Source organism: Sus scrofa, chromosome 9 (genome assembly GCF_000003025.6).
Source record: "Sus scrofa isolate TJ Tabasco breed Duroc chromosome 9, Sscrofa11.1, whole genome shotgun sequence".
Classification (NCBI taxonomy): Eukaryota; Metazoa; Chordata; class Mammalia; order Artiodactyla; family Suidae; genus Sus; species Sus scrofa.
The window spans coordinates 6695882-6713537 of record NC_010451.4 but is presented as its reverse complement, the minus strand read 5'-3'; the positions used below and the strand labels follow the sequence as shown (position 1 = coordinate 6713537).

The window sequence follows — 17656 nt, the reverse complement described above, 5'->3', positions numbered from 1 at the left end:
AGGGATCAAATTGGAGCTGTAGCCGCCTGCCATAGCCACAGCCACAGCAATGCCAGATCGGCGCCATGTCTGCGACCTATACCAGAGCTCATAGCAACACCGGATCCTTAACCCACTGAGTGGGGGCCAGGGATCGATCCCATGTCCTCATGGATACTAGTTGGGTTCCTTACCGCTGAGCCACTATGGGAACTCCTAAAATTTACCATTTTTAAGTATACAGTGCAGGGGTTCCATTGATGGCTCAGCGGAAACGAATCTGACTAGTGTCCTTGAGGACACAGGTTCAATCCCTGGCCTTGCTCAATCGGTTAGGGATTTGGCGTTGCCATGAGCTGTGGTATAGGCCATGGATGTGACTCAGATCTGGCATTGCTGTGGCTGTGGCATAGGCCAGTGGCTACAGCTCCAATTGGACCCCTAACCTGGGAACCTCCATATGCTGCGAGTATGGCCCTAAAAGACAAAAAAAAAAAAAAATCATTAAAAAAAAGTATACAGTTCAATGACATAAAGTACATTCACAGTCTTTTTTTTTTTTTTTTTTTTTTCTTTTTAAGGGTCACATCTGCAGCATATGGAGGTTCTGAGGCTAGGGACTGAATCAGAGCTGTAGCCCTCAGCCTATGCCACAGCCACAGCAATGTGAGATTCGAGCCGCGTCTGTGACCTACACCAGAGCTCACGGCAATGCCAGATCCCCAACTCACTGAGCGAGGCCAGGGATTGAACCCACATCTTCATGGTTACTTGTCGGGTTCATTACCACTGAGCCACAATGGGAAGTCCTAAAATTTACCATGTTAAGTGTGGAGTTCAGTGACGTCAAGTTCATTCACGTTATTGTAGAACCATCACACCATCCATGTCCAGGACTTTTTTCTTCCCAAACTGGAACTCTGCACCTGTTAAACACTTAAGCCCCACACCTCCCTCTCCCAGACCCTCTGTCACCCAATGCAAGTGCATGTGCCTGTTGCACAGTGAGGCCAACTACCAAAATGTTGGAGTTTGGAGCAGAGAAATATTGGAGTTCCCATCATGGCACAGTGGTTAACAAATCCGACTAGGAACCATGAGGTTGTGGGTTTGAACCCTAGTCTCGCTCAGTGGGTTAAGGATCCGGCGTTGCTGTGAGCTGTGGTGTAGGCCAGCAGCTACAGCTCTGATTCGACCCCTAGCCTGGGAACCTCCATATGCTGCGGGAGCGGAGAGTGTGGCCCTAAAAAGACAAAAAAAAAAAAAAAAAAAAAGATTTATTGCAGTCCTATGCATGGAAAACAGGTGTCTCATGCCCCAAAGAACCCTTAACTCACTGAAGGGTGGGTTTCAGTCAAGCTTTTTAAATTTTTTTGGTTGCACCTGAGGCATTTGGAAGTTCCCAGACCAGGTATCAAACCTATGCCACAGCAGAGACCCAAACCACTGCAATGACAGTGCCAGGTCCTTAACCTGTTGTTCCACAAGGAAACTTCAGCCAAGTATTGTTAAAGACGAGGTGAGGGAAGGGCATGGTTGGTTGCCTTACACTTCTTGGTGCGGGAATCCTCTTCTTGCCACGGTCCACGTAGATCTGGGCGTGATGTTCCCGTAAATCTCCAATAAGACAAGTGTTCTCTGTTCTGCAGCTTTTTTATCTCTATATGAATGGAAACGTGTTCTACCCTTAAAGATCAGAGCCTCGAGAATGGGCTATCCTGTATAGCTCACGCTATCGGGAACATTTTTAACTTAAAGCAAAAGCAACAGAATGCAGAGATTAAAGTAGAAGAAACAGATCTGACACAGAGTCAGATGTGTTCTTCCCATCACACCTGCAACCACCATTCCACTTTCTATCTCTCTGAATTTGACTTTTTAGGGACCTCAAATAAGTGAAATCTACGGTCCTTGTCCTTTTGTGACTGGCTTATTTTACTGAGCATAGTGTCCTCATGGTTCATGCATGCTGTATTCTCAACAGTTCTTAAGGTAAAAAAATGGTGTCAAGATTGCTAAAATGATGATGGAAGGACCGAGGGAGCAGGGCGAAGGCAAGGCTGGGAGAAATTTGGTCAGAGGGTGAGGGCTTTCTCTAACCAACTAGAAGCAGCCCTAAGACTGTACCCCACCCCTACAGAGCACCCCTGAAGGCTCATTGCTCCCCAGCCTCCTCGGAAAGCCTGCTGACACCTCTGGGTCTCCCTGCCTCCGTCTTTCTGAGTGTGTATGACAGTGGGATTCAACATCTATCCAGGCATGAGACATAGGCGTTTGCCTAAGTATTCGTTTTCTATTGGTACTGTAATAAATGACCACACAGCTTGTGGCTTAAAGCAGCACACATGTATTCATCTTACATGTTCCAAGTTAATGTCCAACGTGAGTCTCGACAGGCAACCATTAAGGTATCAGCAGGGCTATACCCCTGTTACCAAGTCCAAGTTCACACTGTTCGCGGCCCCATGACGGGCCAGTAAATCAAGAGCAAAGCTGTTGGGGCCGGAGGAATGGCTTCGTCTGTAAAGCCAGAAGACCAAGGAGACAGTGGTCTCGCGTCCCCAAAAAACCATCTTCCTCCCTCCCCCATCCCTCTCTCCCTCCCCCCCTTCCTCTATTCATTTATTTATCTATTGCTGTGGCGTGCACTGGCTCCATGTAGGATCTGCGTTCCCACAGGGATTGAACCCACGCTGCAGCAGTGAAAGAGCCAGATCCTAACTACCGACAGCCAGGGAAGTCCCCAGAGTTCCTGGGCCAGGAATCAAAGCGTGCCACAGCAGAGACCCTAGCCACAGCAGTGACAATGCTAGATCCGTAACCAGCTGTGCCACAAGGGAACTCCAGCCAAGCATTTTTAAAGGCAAGGGGAGGAGTTCCCACTGTGGCTCAGCGGTAATAAACCTAATGGGTACCCATGAGGACTCAGGCTTGATCCCCAGCCTCACTTAGTGGGTTGGGGGATCCAGCGTTGCTGTGAGCTGTGGTGTAGGTCACAGAGGCGGCTCGGATCCTGCGTTGCTGTGGCTGTGGTGTAGGCCGGCCATTGCAACTCTGATTCCCTCTCTAGCCTGGGAACCTCCGTGTGCAGCAGGTGTGCCCCTAAAAAGCAAAATAAGTAAATAAACAAATAAAGGCAAGGTGAGGGGGGGCGTGGCTGGTTGTGGTACACTTCTTGGTGTAAGGAACCCTGGTTCTTGCAGCTGTCCACATAGGTCAGGTCATGATGTACCTGTTAACCTCCAACAAGATAAATGTCCTTCTCTGTTCTGCAGCTTTTTGTCTCTATATGAATGGAAAAGTGTTATACCTTTATTTTCTTTTATTTTTTTGTCTTTGTAGGGCTGCACCCACAGCATATGGAGGTTCCCAAGCTAGGGGTCATATTGGAGCTGTAGCCACCGGCCTACACCTCAGCCACAGCAACGCCAGATCCAAACCTCATCTGCGACCTACCGCAGCTCATGGCAACACCGGAACCTTAACCCACGGAGCGAGGTCAGGAATGGAACCTGCATGGTTCCTAGTTGGATTCGGTTCTACTGCGCCACGATGGGAACTCCAACTGTTATATCCTTAAAGATCAGAGCCTGGGGAATGGGCTGTGCTGTGTAGTTCAGGCCATAGGCAACATTCTGTTAGTGATCAGCTTATAGCAAAAGCAAGAGAATACAGACGTTAAAGAACTGTACCTAATACAGAGGGACATTTATTCTTCCCTGTTTCATCATCCTTCCTGGGGCTGGCTTTCCAGGGACTTGGAAGAGAATCCATGGAGATCCCCTCTAACTGACAGAGCATCCTAAACTCCGAGTCAGGAATCAGCCTGGGAGAGGCTGCAGTGACTTTGACAACCAGAAGATAAATGATGTGTTGAGCTGAGACAGGTCTTATAACGTATGAGGCCCACAAAGTTGAAACAAAGTGATGCATCAAAAACACTAAGATTTGTTTGTTTGTTTGTTTGTTTGTTTGCAGCATTTCCGGGGAACCACAGGTATGGAAGCAACTTGCTGGCACTCTCTCTGACTGACAGGTAGGTGCCTTGATGGACCTGAATGACTGATCATGACCTCTGTGTCCCATCCACCCCATGTTCCCCACCGACCACCACCCCTCCGTTTGCACGTGGCACCCACGAAGAGGCATGAAAGGCAGTCAGACCTGCCTGAGCAGAAAACTCCTGACACTTAACATTCACTTTCCCCCTCTTCGTGCTCCCTGCTTCCATGATAAAGCCCCCACTCCAAAGCTGATGAGCAGATCCCATCTCCTGGCCTGGCTGCAAGAAGTCTCTTTGCCCTGCAAACCATCTTTGCCTGGTATGTGGTCTTTCCATTGGGTAGCAGGCAGTGGGTCCACTTGCTTCGTTACACAGTGACCCTGAGGCGGATGGAAACATAAACCCCAAGCAAAGGTGTACCCCCCTCAGCCAGCCCACCCAGGGGGGCTCTCTGGCTCCCCATAGCATCCCCTCCCTGCACCTGCCAGCTTTCCTGCCAGGAACGCTCCTCATTCACCACACACTCCGGCACCGGCTCAGGGAGTCCCCTCCCACCAGGAAGCTTGCTTCTTTCCTCCCTTCTGACTCTTCCTAACTCCGAAGCATCCCGCAAGGACCAGCGGAGGTGTCTCCTGCTCAAGGAAGCCTTTCTCAATGTCTCCTTGCCCCATCCAAGGGTAGGTGTCGTGCTTTGAGGACATGGTGTAACCTGGCTCCATATTGAATCTGTTCCCTTAGCTCTGACTTCTCTGCTCTACTGCCTGTGCTTAGTCGTGCTGCCTCTGTACCTTTTGTAAAAGAATGTTGCCCATTTGATCCCTGGCCCCGGCCCGATGGGTTAAGGATCTTGCATTGCCCCAGCGGCAGCTTATGTCAAAACTGTGGCTTGGATCTGATCCATGGCCCCGGGAACTCCATATGCCTCAGGGCAACCAAAAAAGAAAAAAGAAAAAGAAAAAAATAAAGAATGTTGCCCATAGCACATTCTTCTTCTTCTTCTTTTTTCTTTTTTTCTTTTTATGGCTGCACCTTCTATGTTAGAGGAAACGAAAGCTGGGGAACAGAGAGGGACCTGCCTGGTGTCCCCAGCATGTCATCGGAAGAGCCAAGTTAAGTCCCAGGGTGCTGGGCCCTCATCCTGTCCGCTCTGTCTCAGGGCCACCAAGACCGTACCCTGTCAGGGTTCTCCAGACATTCTTGCTCATCTCTCTTTATCCCCAAGTTCTGCCCAAAAGGATTCTTTTTTTTTTCTTTTTTGGCTGCCCCTTGGAACATGGAACTCCTGGGCCAGGGATCAGATCTGAGCTGCAGTCGTGATCCAGGGGGCACCTATGGTAATGCAGGAGCCTTACCCCACTCTGCTGGGCTGGGGATCTGACCCTCGTGTCCCAGTGCTCCCCAGATGCCACTGATCCCAATTTGCCCCAGCGGGAGCGCCACACCCTCTGCTTTTACCTCCATGCCCTTGCATGGAATGTGCCTTTTTATGCATCCCCTTCTCCCACTTGTCTACGAGGTGAACTTCTACTTATCCTTCAAGGTCCATTCAAGTGTTTCCTTCCCTCGAATGAAGTCTAAGCTCAGTTTATCCAAAAGCTATTCATCGCTCCCTCCTCTGTGCTCTTAGGACACTCTCTCTATATATATACTGATTTTAACACATACTTCCTTCTTCCATAAGTGTCTTAGCCCTCACTAGACTGTATTTGTCTCTAGGACAGGAATTATTTCTGCCCCATCTCTCTGTTCCTAGGGCCTTTCAAGGTGTCTGACCCTCACGTGACACTCAATAATGTTGGCCAAACAGTGGAACAAATAAAGGAATCTGAGGCAGATGTTTTTTAAGGGCCGCACCTGCAGCATATGGAGGTTCCCAGACCGGGGGTCAAACCAGAGCTGTTGTTGCCGGCCTACCCACAGCCACAGTAACACCTGGAGTTCCCGTCGTGGCACAGTGGTTGACGAATCCGACTGGGAACCATGAGGTTGCGGGTTCGGTCCCTGCCCTTGCTCAGTGGGTTGACCATCCGGCGTTGCCGTGAGCTGTGGTGTAGGTTGCAGACGCGGCTCGGATCCCGCGTTGCTGTGGCTCTGGCGTAGGCCAGCAGCTACAGCTCTGATTGGACCCCTGGCCTGGGAACCTCCATATGCTGCGGGAGCGGCCCAAAGAAATAGCAAAAAGACAAAAAAACAAAAACAAAAACAAAAAAACACCAGATCCAAGCCTGTCTATGACCTACACCACAGCTCACGGCAACTCTGGATCCTTAACCCACTGAGCCGGGCGAGGGATCGAACCTGTGTCCTCATGGATACTAGTCAGATTTGTTTCCGCTGAGCCACCACGGGAACTCTGAGGCAAATTTTTTAACCTCTCAGCGTCTTAGCTTATTATCCTTGAAATGAAAAAGGGTGGGGGGAATCAGACACTCGGCAAGGATGAATGATGGATGATGAATGGAAAGCTAATGGCACCATCACTGACTCAGTTGCCAGAGTCAAAAATAGGGAACTGCCCCCAATTCCCACTTCTCGCTTTCTCTTTTTCCCTTGCACTCGGTCACCAGGGCTTGTTGAACCTGGCTGAGGATCTTGGTAAGAAACTCTTAGGAAGGATGGAGGAAAGGCTCCCAGACTTAGGGATCCTCTATGAAAAAGAAGCAGAGGGAGAGACTGGGGGACGTGGGAGGAGCAGACAAGGGATCTAGGAGAAGGGGGAGGTCAGGCCTGGTTCTGGGACATAGAAATAGCTCAGTCTTGGAGTTCCCATCGTGGCTCAGTGGTTAACGAATCCGACTAGGACCATGAGGTTGTGGGTTCAATCCCTGGCCTTGCTCAGTGGGTTAAGGATCCGGCATTGCCGTGAGCCATGGTGTAGGTCGCAGATGCGCCTCGGATCTGGCATTGCTGTGGCTGTGGTGTAGGCCAGTGACTACAGCTCTGATTCAACCCCTAGCCTGCAAACCTCCACGTGCCGTGGGTGTGGCCCTAGAAAAGACAAAAAAAAAAAAAAAAAAAAAAAGAAAAGAAATAGCTCAGTCTCTGCCTTTAAGGTGCTCAGGGTTGGCCGAAGAAATAAAAAACAATTTTATACAGAACTCCGCCAGAGTACAGCACACCTGACTCCTGATAGTACGACCAAGGAGCATCAATACTGAACTGTCTATTTGCCTGATGCACAGCAAAGCCCAACAACACTGAACCATCGGGGTCAGAAGCCGAGAAAATTTATTTCAGGGCCATGTAAGGACATGGACGGCTCAGGCCCCAAAGCCTGGAGCTCCCTGAAAGCTTTCAGGAAAGCCCTTTCAAAGGCAGAGTGAGGGAGGGTCTCCGTTAGTTGTTGCAAATTTCTTTGTGTCCAATCCTTTGTTCTTGGAGCTCCAGGCATAGGTCAGGTCATGTTGTTCTTGAAAACCTCCAACAAAACAGATGTTATTCTCTGTTCTGCAACTTTTTGTTTTTGGTGTGTGTGTGGTGGTGGGGGGATTGTTTTTGTTTTCTTAACAGCTGTACCCAACACCCATAGAAGTTCCCCCAGCTAAGAGTCAATCAGAACTGCCGCTGCAGGCCTGTACCACAGCCATAGCGACACTGAATCTGAGCTTCATCTGTGCCCTATGCCATAGCTTGTTCCAACTTGGGATCCTTAGCCTACTGAGAGAGGCCAGGGATCGAACCTGCATCCTTACAGACACTATGTTGGGTTCTTAAGGAGCTGTGCCACTATGGGAACTCCTGGTTCTGCAACTTTTTATCTAAAAATGTAATACACTTAAGGGTCAGACCTTGTATATTTCAGGCTGTAGGCAGCATTCTTTTGCAAAAAGTGCAGAGCCAAGATGACTAAGCACAAGGGACCGAGGTCAAGACCGAGGTCAAAAGCTAAAGTAAGATTGAAATAAAAGTAACAGGGAGTTTCCATCATGGCTCAGTGGTTAACAACCCCAACTAGTAACCATGAGGTTGTGGGTTCTGATCCCTGGCCCCGTTCAGCTGGTTAAGGATCCGGCATTGCCGTGAGCTGTGGTTTAGGTCACAGACAGGGCTTGGATCCCGATGCATGGCTGTGGTGTAGCTCCAATTCAACCCCCAGCCTGGGAAGCCCCGCGAAAGACAAAAAAGTGAATAAATAAAATAAAAGGAATAGGTGTTCCAGTCCTGGCTCAGCGGAAACAAATCTGACTAATATCCATGAGGATGTGGATTATAAGGATCCAGTGTTCCCATGAGCCGTGGTGTAGGTTGCAGATGCAACTTGGATCTGGCTTCATTGGGTGAGCTGCTGTGGCTGTGATTCAACCCCTAGCCTGGGAACCTCCATGTGCTGTGGGTATGGCCCTTTAAAAAAAAAAAGAGAGACATATAATAAGAGGTATAGATCTAATATGGAGTTAGATTCACCACCACCCCCCAGCCTGTGCCGCAGGGAGTTCCCATTGTGGCGCAATGGAAGCAAATCCAACTAGAAACCATGAGGTTATGGCTTCGATCCCTGGCCTCAGTCAGTGGGTTGAGGATCCAGAGTTGCCATGAAGTTGAAGATGTGGCTCAGATCCCATGTTGCTATGGCTGTGGTGTAGGCCGGCAGCTACAGCTCCAATTCAACTCCTAGCCTGGGAACCTCCATGTGGTGCGGGTGTGGCCCTAAAAAAGCCTGCGCCACAGCAGCAACTCAAGCCACTGCAGTGATGACACTGGATCCTTAACCCACTGAACCACACGGAACCACACGGGAACTCCTCCCCCTTTTCCTTGATGCTTCTTAATCTTGAGGAGAACGAGTGTTGGACAGAAGAGGCATGCGTGACATTTTTTTTTTTTTTTTTCTTCAGGGCTGCACCCATGGCACATGAAGGTTCCCAGTCTAGGAGTCAAATCAGAGCTGGAGCCACTGGCCACAGTCACAGATACAGCAATGTGGGATCTGAGCCACATCTGCCACCTACACCATAGCTCACGACAATGCCGGATCCTTAACCCACTGAGCAAGGCCAGGAATTGAACCTGTGTCCTCATGGATACTGATCAGATTCGTTTCTGCTGAACCACGACGGGAACTCCCGCAATGTTGTTTTGGATAGAGGAATCATAAACTTGGCAGAGGAAGCAGTTTTAGCAGGACTCAGGTTCAACTTCCAGTCCTGCTTCATCTTTTCCCAACTCTCTCAGGGAACGGGGAAATGACTGCTCTGACTGCTTCCTGCTGAAATGGAGCCTAGTCCTTTGACTTAGGGAATCGACACTGAGTTGGAAATATGCCCGCGTTCTAACCCCTGGATCCAAGTCTTTAAAGATCTCATTCCCTGAGGAATTCAGGAGAAAAGCCTGAACACCAGTGAGGCCCTGGCAGAGGAGATTCCCCAGACGAAGGAGGATTCCCCCAAACAGATGAGCCCAGCTCTCAGAAGAGAATGGACCCAGAGTGGCTCACTTCCCACAAGGAAAGTGGCCCAAATGACTGGAGAGAATTCCAAGCCTGTGCAAGCTGGAGCAACTACCCCAGGTGATGCTGAATGTGGACTGCACTTCTGGATGTTTCTTGGCTGCACAGAGCCTCCTGTCATGGGGTGGCTGGCACCTGTCAGGGAAATCCCCCCCTCCCACTTCCTCAGGGCAAGAGGAGCTCCAGCAGCTACTGTGAACTCAGGGAAGTGGCTGCTCTGGCAGGGGTCAAGCTGCCATGGGCACAGTGTCCCATCTGGGTGACCACAGTTGTTACCGGAAAGCGAGTCCATGTGCCAGGCTATATGGTCAGGCCACCGGAGATGGCTGTTTGCTTGCTCTCTCTTCATCTCCTGCTTGACCAGTTGATGCCTCGTCCACACCTCACTCATATGATTGACTTTCCCCCTTAATCACAGAGCCTAATCTGTAAATGCTTACCTACTTGCCCCCAGGCCTCAGCTACTGATTATTTTTTATCTTGAGATCAGATAGTCTAACAAAGGGAAGACCTCTGCCCCACATAGGCACTTAGCCTGAGGGGCTAGGAGGGCCATGCCCCTTGGTTGGCAATCAATGAGCTGTCCTGATATAATTCCCCCTATAAGTGGCAGTCTCCCCTTCCCGGGAGCGAAGACTGCTGCTGTGTCCTGCCCACCGTTTGTCTGCCATCCACGGTGGGATATTGACTCTAGGACCCATTTGCTCCATACACGTAAGATCTCCCATCTGTTAAACTGTTGATGGCTCTGTGGCTGATTCTGGGCTCTTTCTTTGGTCTTGAGGCTGAGCCAGTACAGGGCTTGCAGGCCGGTAGGGCGCAGCCCAGCAACTGGCGAGCCAGCCAGGAGACTGAGGAAGCGCCCGTGAGCACCCAGATGTTTGGAAGTAAGTGTGGGGAGCGGAACATTGCAGGGGATTCCTGGGGTTGCCATCCACTAGCACACGGGGCCCAAACGTTGAGAGAAAACCCCCCAAAGTCATGGAGGAGAATCCCAGACGTCATGGAGAAACCCCTGGGTGGCTGTCCGCTCGCATGTGGGACCCCGTGGTGGCTGTCCTTAATAAAACGGGAGCCCCCAAGAGATTAGGGAGAACTTACAGACACCCGGAAGGGTGCTGTGGAGCTGTCGGCCACGATTACAGTGGGAAAAGGGAAGCTCGACCGTAGGGTGGTGGCCATAGCTGTAAGCTGACCATTGCTTTTTATGTCGAGAAAGGCCAGAGATGCTGAGCTGGCAGCCCAGGCAAAAGCCAGCTGCCTAGAAGAGGAGGAACTGAAACTCAAGAGGAAGGCTAGGCTGGTCTAATCCCAGAGGGCTGGAGCCTTCATGTTCCGATTGAGGGAGCAAGAAGGGAAGTTAGAGATATGAGTCTGCCACGTCGCACAGCTAAAGGGGAGGCAGCTTCCCCTACTGAGAGTCTGGATGGTCACGGCCTGTCCAAATTGGGATGCTGACGTGGGGGACCCCACGGAGAGCGCTGACGAGGAAGAGGAAAAAGACTGGAATGATATCATAGAGTCCCTGTTCCAGAGAGGCCAGCGCCTCCCCCAGAGGTAATCAGAAAATAGAAGCCAGAACAACCTAGGCGACAGGTCGTAGCGGAAGCTCCGCTGCCTCCTCCCGAGTGGGGAGAACCGACCATCATGAGAGACTGCACCCCGCCTGAACGGGCTGAACTGGGAAGCAAATCTAGGCAAGAGGGGAGGGAATCCATTGCGACATGGTTTCTCTGTAGAGGGGGTGTCACTAGAGAAGGGATGAGGTGACCTGGCCAGGAAGCATCACAGATGCTTCCATGGCGAGCCACCAGGCCCCCAGCAGCACTTAAGCGGGGCCATCAGCGAGGATGAACCCCTCTTCCTGCTCTCTTGGGTGATGGCTACCTGTCGCGCCACCTGGCCCAGTGAAGGGGATGTCCCTACCTCTCCTTTCCGCTGGCAAACTATGCAAGAATTGTAAGATGTAGTAAGGGAACGAGGCGTGAGACTGCTGTATATGCCCAGCCCTGTCAGAGCCCAGGCAATGAGTTATTTACAGCGGGAATGAAGGTTGTATCCTACAGCCTGCTCCTGGATAATGGTGTGGAGTGTGGGTTTCCATACTGAGTCCTCTAGCAGGCCATCTCGTCCCTAGGGTGGCACAAGCGACAGCAGGAAAGAAAACATTCAGCACCGGAGGGGTCAGAGCCACCAATCCCTGTGATGCTCAAGAAGGGAATAAGGCTCCTTCCAGCTCCTCCTGGGGACCCCTTCGGGTCATCAGACAAACGTGGCAGGACATAGTGGCAGTGGGGACCCCTATACTCAAGATAAATAGGCAGCCCAATGGCACTTCAGTGAAGCTATGGCAAAAGCTAATGTCTGAACAACAGTTTACCAAAATAAGGGATCCAAGCCGCTGCCTCTTCTCCTCTGGAAGAAGTCTTAGCTCTGAGGCAGAAGGAATGTGCCAAGTTAGGGATGTGGCCAAGGCCCCAGAACACTGGCCTGGCGTCAGTTAAGCTGATTTCAGGGAACTGGAGGCCTCACATAAAATTAACCATTTATTGGTCTCCAAAGAATAAGCAAACCTTTTAGCACTGGCAGACGCTTAGCCACGTTCATGGCCCCCTCTTTGCCACTGATGGGTACAGAATTGGAACAGTAAAAGCAAAAAGGTATCATTAGTATTACAAATCGGTCAGTTATACCCGCCCCCCCCCCGAAAATATGAATTCTTGATTCTTCATAGCTCCAATCTTGGAATATATACTCAGGATGGATTTGATAGCAGGTCCCGCTTTCCAAACTACAGCTGGGGAATTTCACCTATAAGTGAGGCTAATAAAACCGATTAACAGGGGCCTGGCCAAATGGACCCCTATTAAGCTGCCACACCCCCGACGATCATAGCATTAAAACAGCTTAGACTTCAGGGAGCAAAGAGGAGATTACTGGAACTGTAAGAGAACAGGTGGGCATCCTCCCTGTCACCACAGCCTGGATAACAGCCCAGTTTGGCCAATACAAAAGTCAGATGGCTTTGGCGTGTGACAATAGATTATAGGAAAGTGAATCAAGTGACACCACCCTTGCATGCTGCGATACCTAACTTTGCCTCCCTCCTGGCCCAAACAAGTGAATATTTAGGGACTTATTTTGTAACTGATCTAGTTAATGCCGTCTTCTGTATCCTTTTTTTTTTTTTTTTTGTCTTTTCTAGGGCCGCACCTGCGGCATATGGAGGTTCCCAGGCTAGGGGTCGCATCAGTCACTGGCCTACGCCAGATCCGAGCCACGTCTGCAACCTACACCACAGCTCATGGCAACGCCAGATCCTTAACCCACTGAGCGAGGCCAGGGATCGAACCTGCAACCTCATGGTTCCTAGTAGGATTCGTTAACCACTGAGCCACGACGGGAACTCCCTTCCGTATCCTTCTTGCTGCTGAAAAGCCAAGACTAGTTTGCTTTCACATGGGACAAGGAACAGTGGCCATTGGCTCTCCTTCCTCAAGGTTGTCCCTTTGTCAGGGGCGAATGGCAGCAGATTTAACCTGGGGTCTTTCTCTTTCATTATATTGACAACACTATGTTAATATCACAGTCTCTTTGTCATTTGGAGGAAGCACCCCCCACGCTCACGTCTCATCTAACTGAACGGGGGTGGCTAGTGAGTGCAGAGAAATGCAGGAGCCTGGGTTATCTGTCAGATACTCGGGTGTTCTCTGGGGTACCCTCAGCATTATGGACAAAATGCAAGCCTTCCCCCGCCTCCCACCCCCAGACAATTATGGACGTTTCCAGGGTTGTCGGACTGTTGGCCACCTCTTATCCCCCATCTGGCCTCCATTTTGTGACCCTTGTATAGACGTGGAAAGAAGTGAGTGCCCTGGGACTGGGCACAAGGGGAGAAGGACGTGTCACCCAAACCAAAGTGGCCATTAAGCAGATACAGGCGTCAGGGGTATTAAATCAGGGACGGGCTTGTGACCTGGATGTAGCCGGTTACCCAGAAGGGTTTGGACGGGGCCTGGGGCAATGGCACAATAACAGCAGTACCTTGGGCTTCTGGTCCCAGCTTCTGGAAGCGGGCAGAACAATGCTAGAGTGTAAAGGAGCAGCAGCTCTGTGTGGTGTACGTGCCCCACAACAAATGAGGATGTTTGCAAAGGCGGCCTGTAACTGTACCCACGCAGCACCCGTCGCTGAGAGGTGCCGTCCAAAAGCCCACGTCTAGACGTGTGCAGTTCCAAACTGCAGCTGAATGGCAGGCCTGGGTAAGTCAACGCAGCCCTTCATCTAACAGCCCGCTGAGTGCAGAGCTACACGTGCCCTGTTAGGCACAGTCCCCTTCGCCACTGCAGACCCTGCCAGCTTGACGGAAAGGGCCGATCCGCCTGAGAGACTGTCATTCATAAAGGAAGACCCTACACTCTTGGAGGTGTGGCACACGGATTGGGCAGCCCAGGGTAACCCCTGCAGGCGGACAGCAGCATGCCTCCAGCCTGCATCTGGATGGATACAGGTACTGGGTAGAGTAGCCAGTGGGCTGAATTGTGGGCTGTTTGAATGGTCTTTTTTTTGAAATTAAAGTATATTTGATTTACAGTATTGTGTCAGTTTCTGCTGTACAGCATCGGGATCCAGTTATATATACATTCTTTTTCTCATAGTATCTTCCATCATGTTCTATCACAAGAGACTGGATATAGTTCCCTGTGCTGTACAGTAAGACTTCATTGCTTATCCATTCTAAATGTGATAGTTTGCATCTACTCACCCCTTACTCCCAGTCCATCCCACTCTCTCCCCTTCCCCCTTGGCAACCACAAATCTGTTCTCCATGTCTGTGAGTCTGTTTCCATTTTGTAGCTAGGTTCATTTGTGCCATGTTTTGGATTCCTCATATAAGTGATATCATATGGTATTTGTTTTTCTCTTTCTGCCTTACTTCACTTAGTAAAAGAATCTCTAGTTGCATCCACGTTGTTGCAAATGGCATTATTTCGTTCTTTTTTATGACTGAGTAGTATTCCGAAGAATCTCTAGTTGCATCCATGTTATTGCAAATGGCATTATTTTGTTCTTTTCATGGCTGAGTATTATTCCATTGTGTATATATACCACACTTTCTTAATCTATTCATCTGTATATGGACATTTAGGTTGTTTCCATGTCTCGGCTATTGTGAGTAGTGCTGCAATAACATATGGGCGCGGGTATCTTTTTTTTTTTTTCCTAAATCAGTAGACTTTTTATTGTATTGTAAAACATCACAAATGAATGTGAACTATCATCTGGCATCTTGTTGTTTCTGTAGCCGGGACAACTCAAATCTTACTCATCTGCCTGCTGAACGGTTCCTTTTTCAGAAACATAGATACCATCCAAATATGTTCCCATCTCCTTGTTCTTAATGGTTGTGACTTGCTGAACCAAAGCAGCTGGATTTGATACAAGTTCAATGTCATTTCCTTCTAAAATCAGCTCATCTGTCTGGGCTTGAGATACTAAACAAGCAACCTCTGGCCTCATCCAAACCCTGCGGATGTATTTTTCATGCAAAAAAATTCGGATTTCAACAAGAGAGCCATTCTCCTGCATCACGACGTGGGTGGGGATGTGCGCATACACAGCCCTCATCTTGTAACGGCGCCCAGTGTGACACCCTGGATCATATTCTGTGTGTGACTACAGAGGGTGCGACCCGTAGCCAGTTCCTTTCTATTTCCCCACCGTTTGTCAACCCGGAGCCTCTTTTTCTTTCCAAGGAGACTGAGTTCTACACTGATGTGGTCGAAGTCCCTCCTCAGTGCCCCGGGGGCCCTTCTCCGTGGCCGCGCATCCTTTTAGAGGGATGTCGACATTTCCTGGACCGTCAACAGTCTGATTGCTGGGAATGGGCTTCCTCCTCGCAGTAGATGCGGCAAAGAGCAGTGCGGGGATCTTTCTGAGTTACAGTTTTGTCTGGATATATGCCCCGGGCTGGACTGCTGGATGCTATGGTAGATCTATATTCAGTTTTCTGAGGAACCTGCAGACTGTTCTCCATAGGGGTTGTACCCATTTACATCCCCACCGTCAGTGCAGGAGGGTTCCCTTTTCCCCTCACCCTCTCCAGCATTTATTATTTGTCGACGTAGTGATGAGAGCTATTCTGTCTGGTGTGAGATGGTACCTTATGTAGGTTTGATTTGCATTTCTCTAATAATTAGTGATGTTGAGCATTTTTGCATGTGCCTACTGGCCATCTGTATGTCTTCTTTAGAGAAATGTCTATTGAGGTCTTCTGCCCATTTTTCAGTTGGGTCATTTGGGGTTTTTTGTTCTTGAGTTGTTTGAATGGTCTTGATGCATGACCCCAACCCCACTGTCCTCTGCACAGATAGTTGGGATGTTTTTAAGGGACTGATTCTGTGGCTCCTACGATAGGAAGCCCGGGACTGGATGGTGGCAGGCACCCCTGTGGGGACAGGACCTGTGGTAGGGCATCACAGCCCACATCTGGGGCATGATGGTCACTGCCTGTCAAGTGTATACTCATCAAACACATTCCCCTCCAGGAACCAACAAACAGATGAACTAGCTTGAATCTGTCTCCTAGAGGAAGTGCCAACAGGGGGTGTGTAAGTCTGGCTACATAAAGAGTCTGGCCATAGGGGTCAACGACCTTATGACAGATAGCGAAAGAATGGGGACTGCTGCTGAAGTGCTCAGATATTGCAGAGGTCTGCCAGCAGTGCTCAACCCCCGCCCAGGCGAGACCTCAGCGTCTGCCGAGAATGGCCCATCAAATCCTGTGTGGCTCTTCTGCCTGCCAATAGCGAGTGGACCGCATTGGACATTCGCCCTTGTCTGATGGATGTGCATTTGTCCTCATCTGCATGCACACACATGGGCTTGCTCTAGGCTTACCCTAGTGGCTTACCCTCGGCAGATAATGCAAAGAAGCACTATTTAGGGTCTAGAGTGCTGTGTGGGATATAGGGGACCCCACGGACGTTGGCAGTGGGACCAAGGAACCCACTTCCCCAGCCACGAAGCTAAGAACTGGGCAGATAAAACTGACATACACTGGCGTTTCCACCTGCCCTACAACCCCACTGCCGCTGGGCTAATTGAGAAGATGAATGGAATATTTAAACAACAAGTGAGGCAGGAGACACGCTCCCTCAGCATGTGGACCAGGAGGCTGGCATAAGCCCTGCATGCTGTAAATGAGCATCCTAGGAGCAATGGCAATATAGCAAGAGCATAGCAATAGTACCTATGTCACCTTAACACAGAGGCCGGTGGTCCACCCCATCCGAGTTCAATTGTTAACCACAGAAGGACCACAACTGTAGGTCAGGACAATAACCTACTTTTGCCCTTGCCACAGGACCTACCCCCAGGGGAACACCTTATACAATGACCCCAAGACTGGCGGGTGAATCCCGGGGGGTGGGGGGTTAGAGAGATTTACGGATTGCATCTGGCTTCTACGCAGCCCCATCTAAGTCTACTAAGGTAATTAACCCAGGCCCCCACTGTAGAAAGACACCATCGCATTAACCTTGTGGTCTGTCGTTACGCCGTCTCTCCAGTGTTTGGCTCCAGCTGTGGTGACTGAAGGTGGACAGGGAGCATGGGATGGCAGGCCAGGACACAAACCACCGGCAGGGGTGCTACTATCTCGGAGTGCTGTTACTGCTCGTATTTTACGTAATGGTCTTGACCTTCCCTGCACCGCGCCTATTAAACATCTCACTTTTCCCTCCCTAGCCTAAGCAGAGGGCATCTGTCCTGGGACCAGGTGGCAACGGGGGTCTCTTTGTGCAATGAGTCTCTTGCTGGGTCTTCAGTGAGTCTCTTGCTGGGTCTGCAGTGAGATGCCGCTGTCGTCCTCCTCTGGACAGAGCCCATGCATGACCGACCCTGCTGCTGGGACTATGCGGGAATGACTGGCAACGTGGGGGAAAGACTCTGGTTTACTTCCTGTCCTGCCTGCTGAGACATCTGAAGGGCTCCCACCAGTGGACCTTACTCTGCAGCACATCCTAAATCTTACGAGGCTGACTGCACCGGAGTCCCCCCTGGGCTTTGCTGTGTGGCATGGAATCAGCTGGCTTCAGGCCACACAAGTCCAACAAGTGGGGGTGACCGTTTTCTGTATGGAGAGACACAGTGGGTCCACCCGTAACAGCACCCCATGTAACATGGGCTGGACACAAAGACCAATGCCACCAGACCCTCACTGTGAG

At 50.3% G+C, this 17656-nt stretch overlaps 1 pseudogene; it reads right to left on the bottom strand.

Moving 5' to 3' along the window:
- LOC100523503 lies at positions 14624 to 17322 on the bottom strand (annotated as a pseudogene).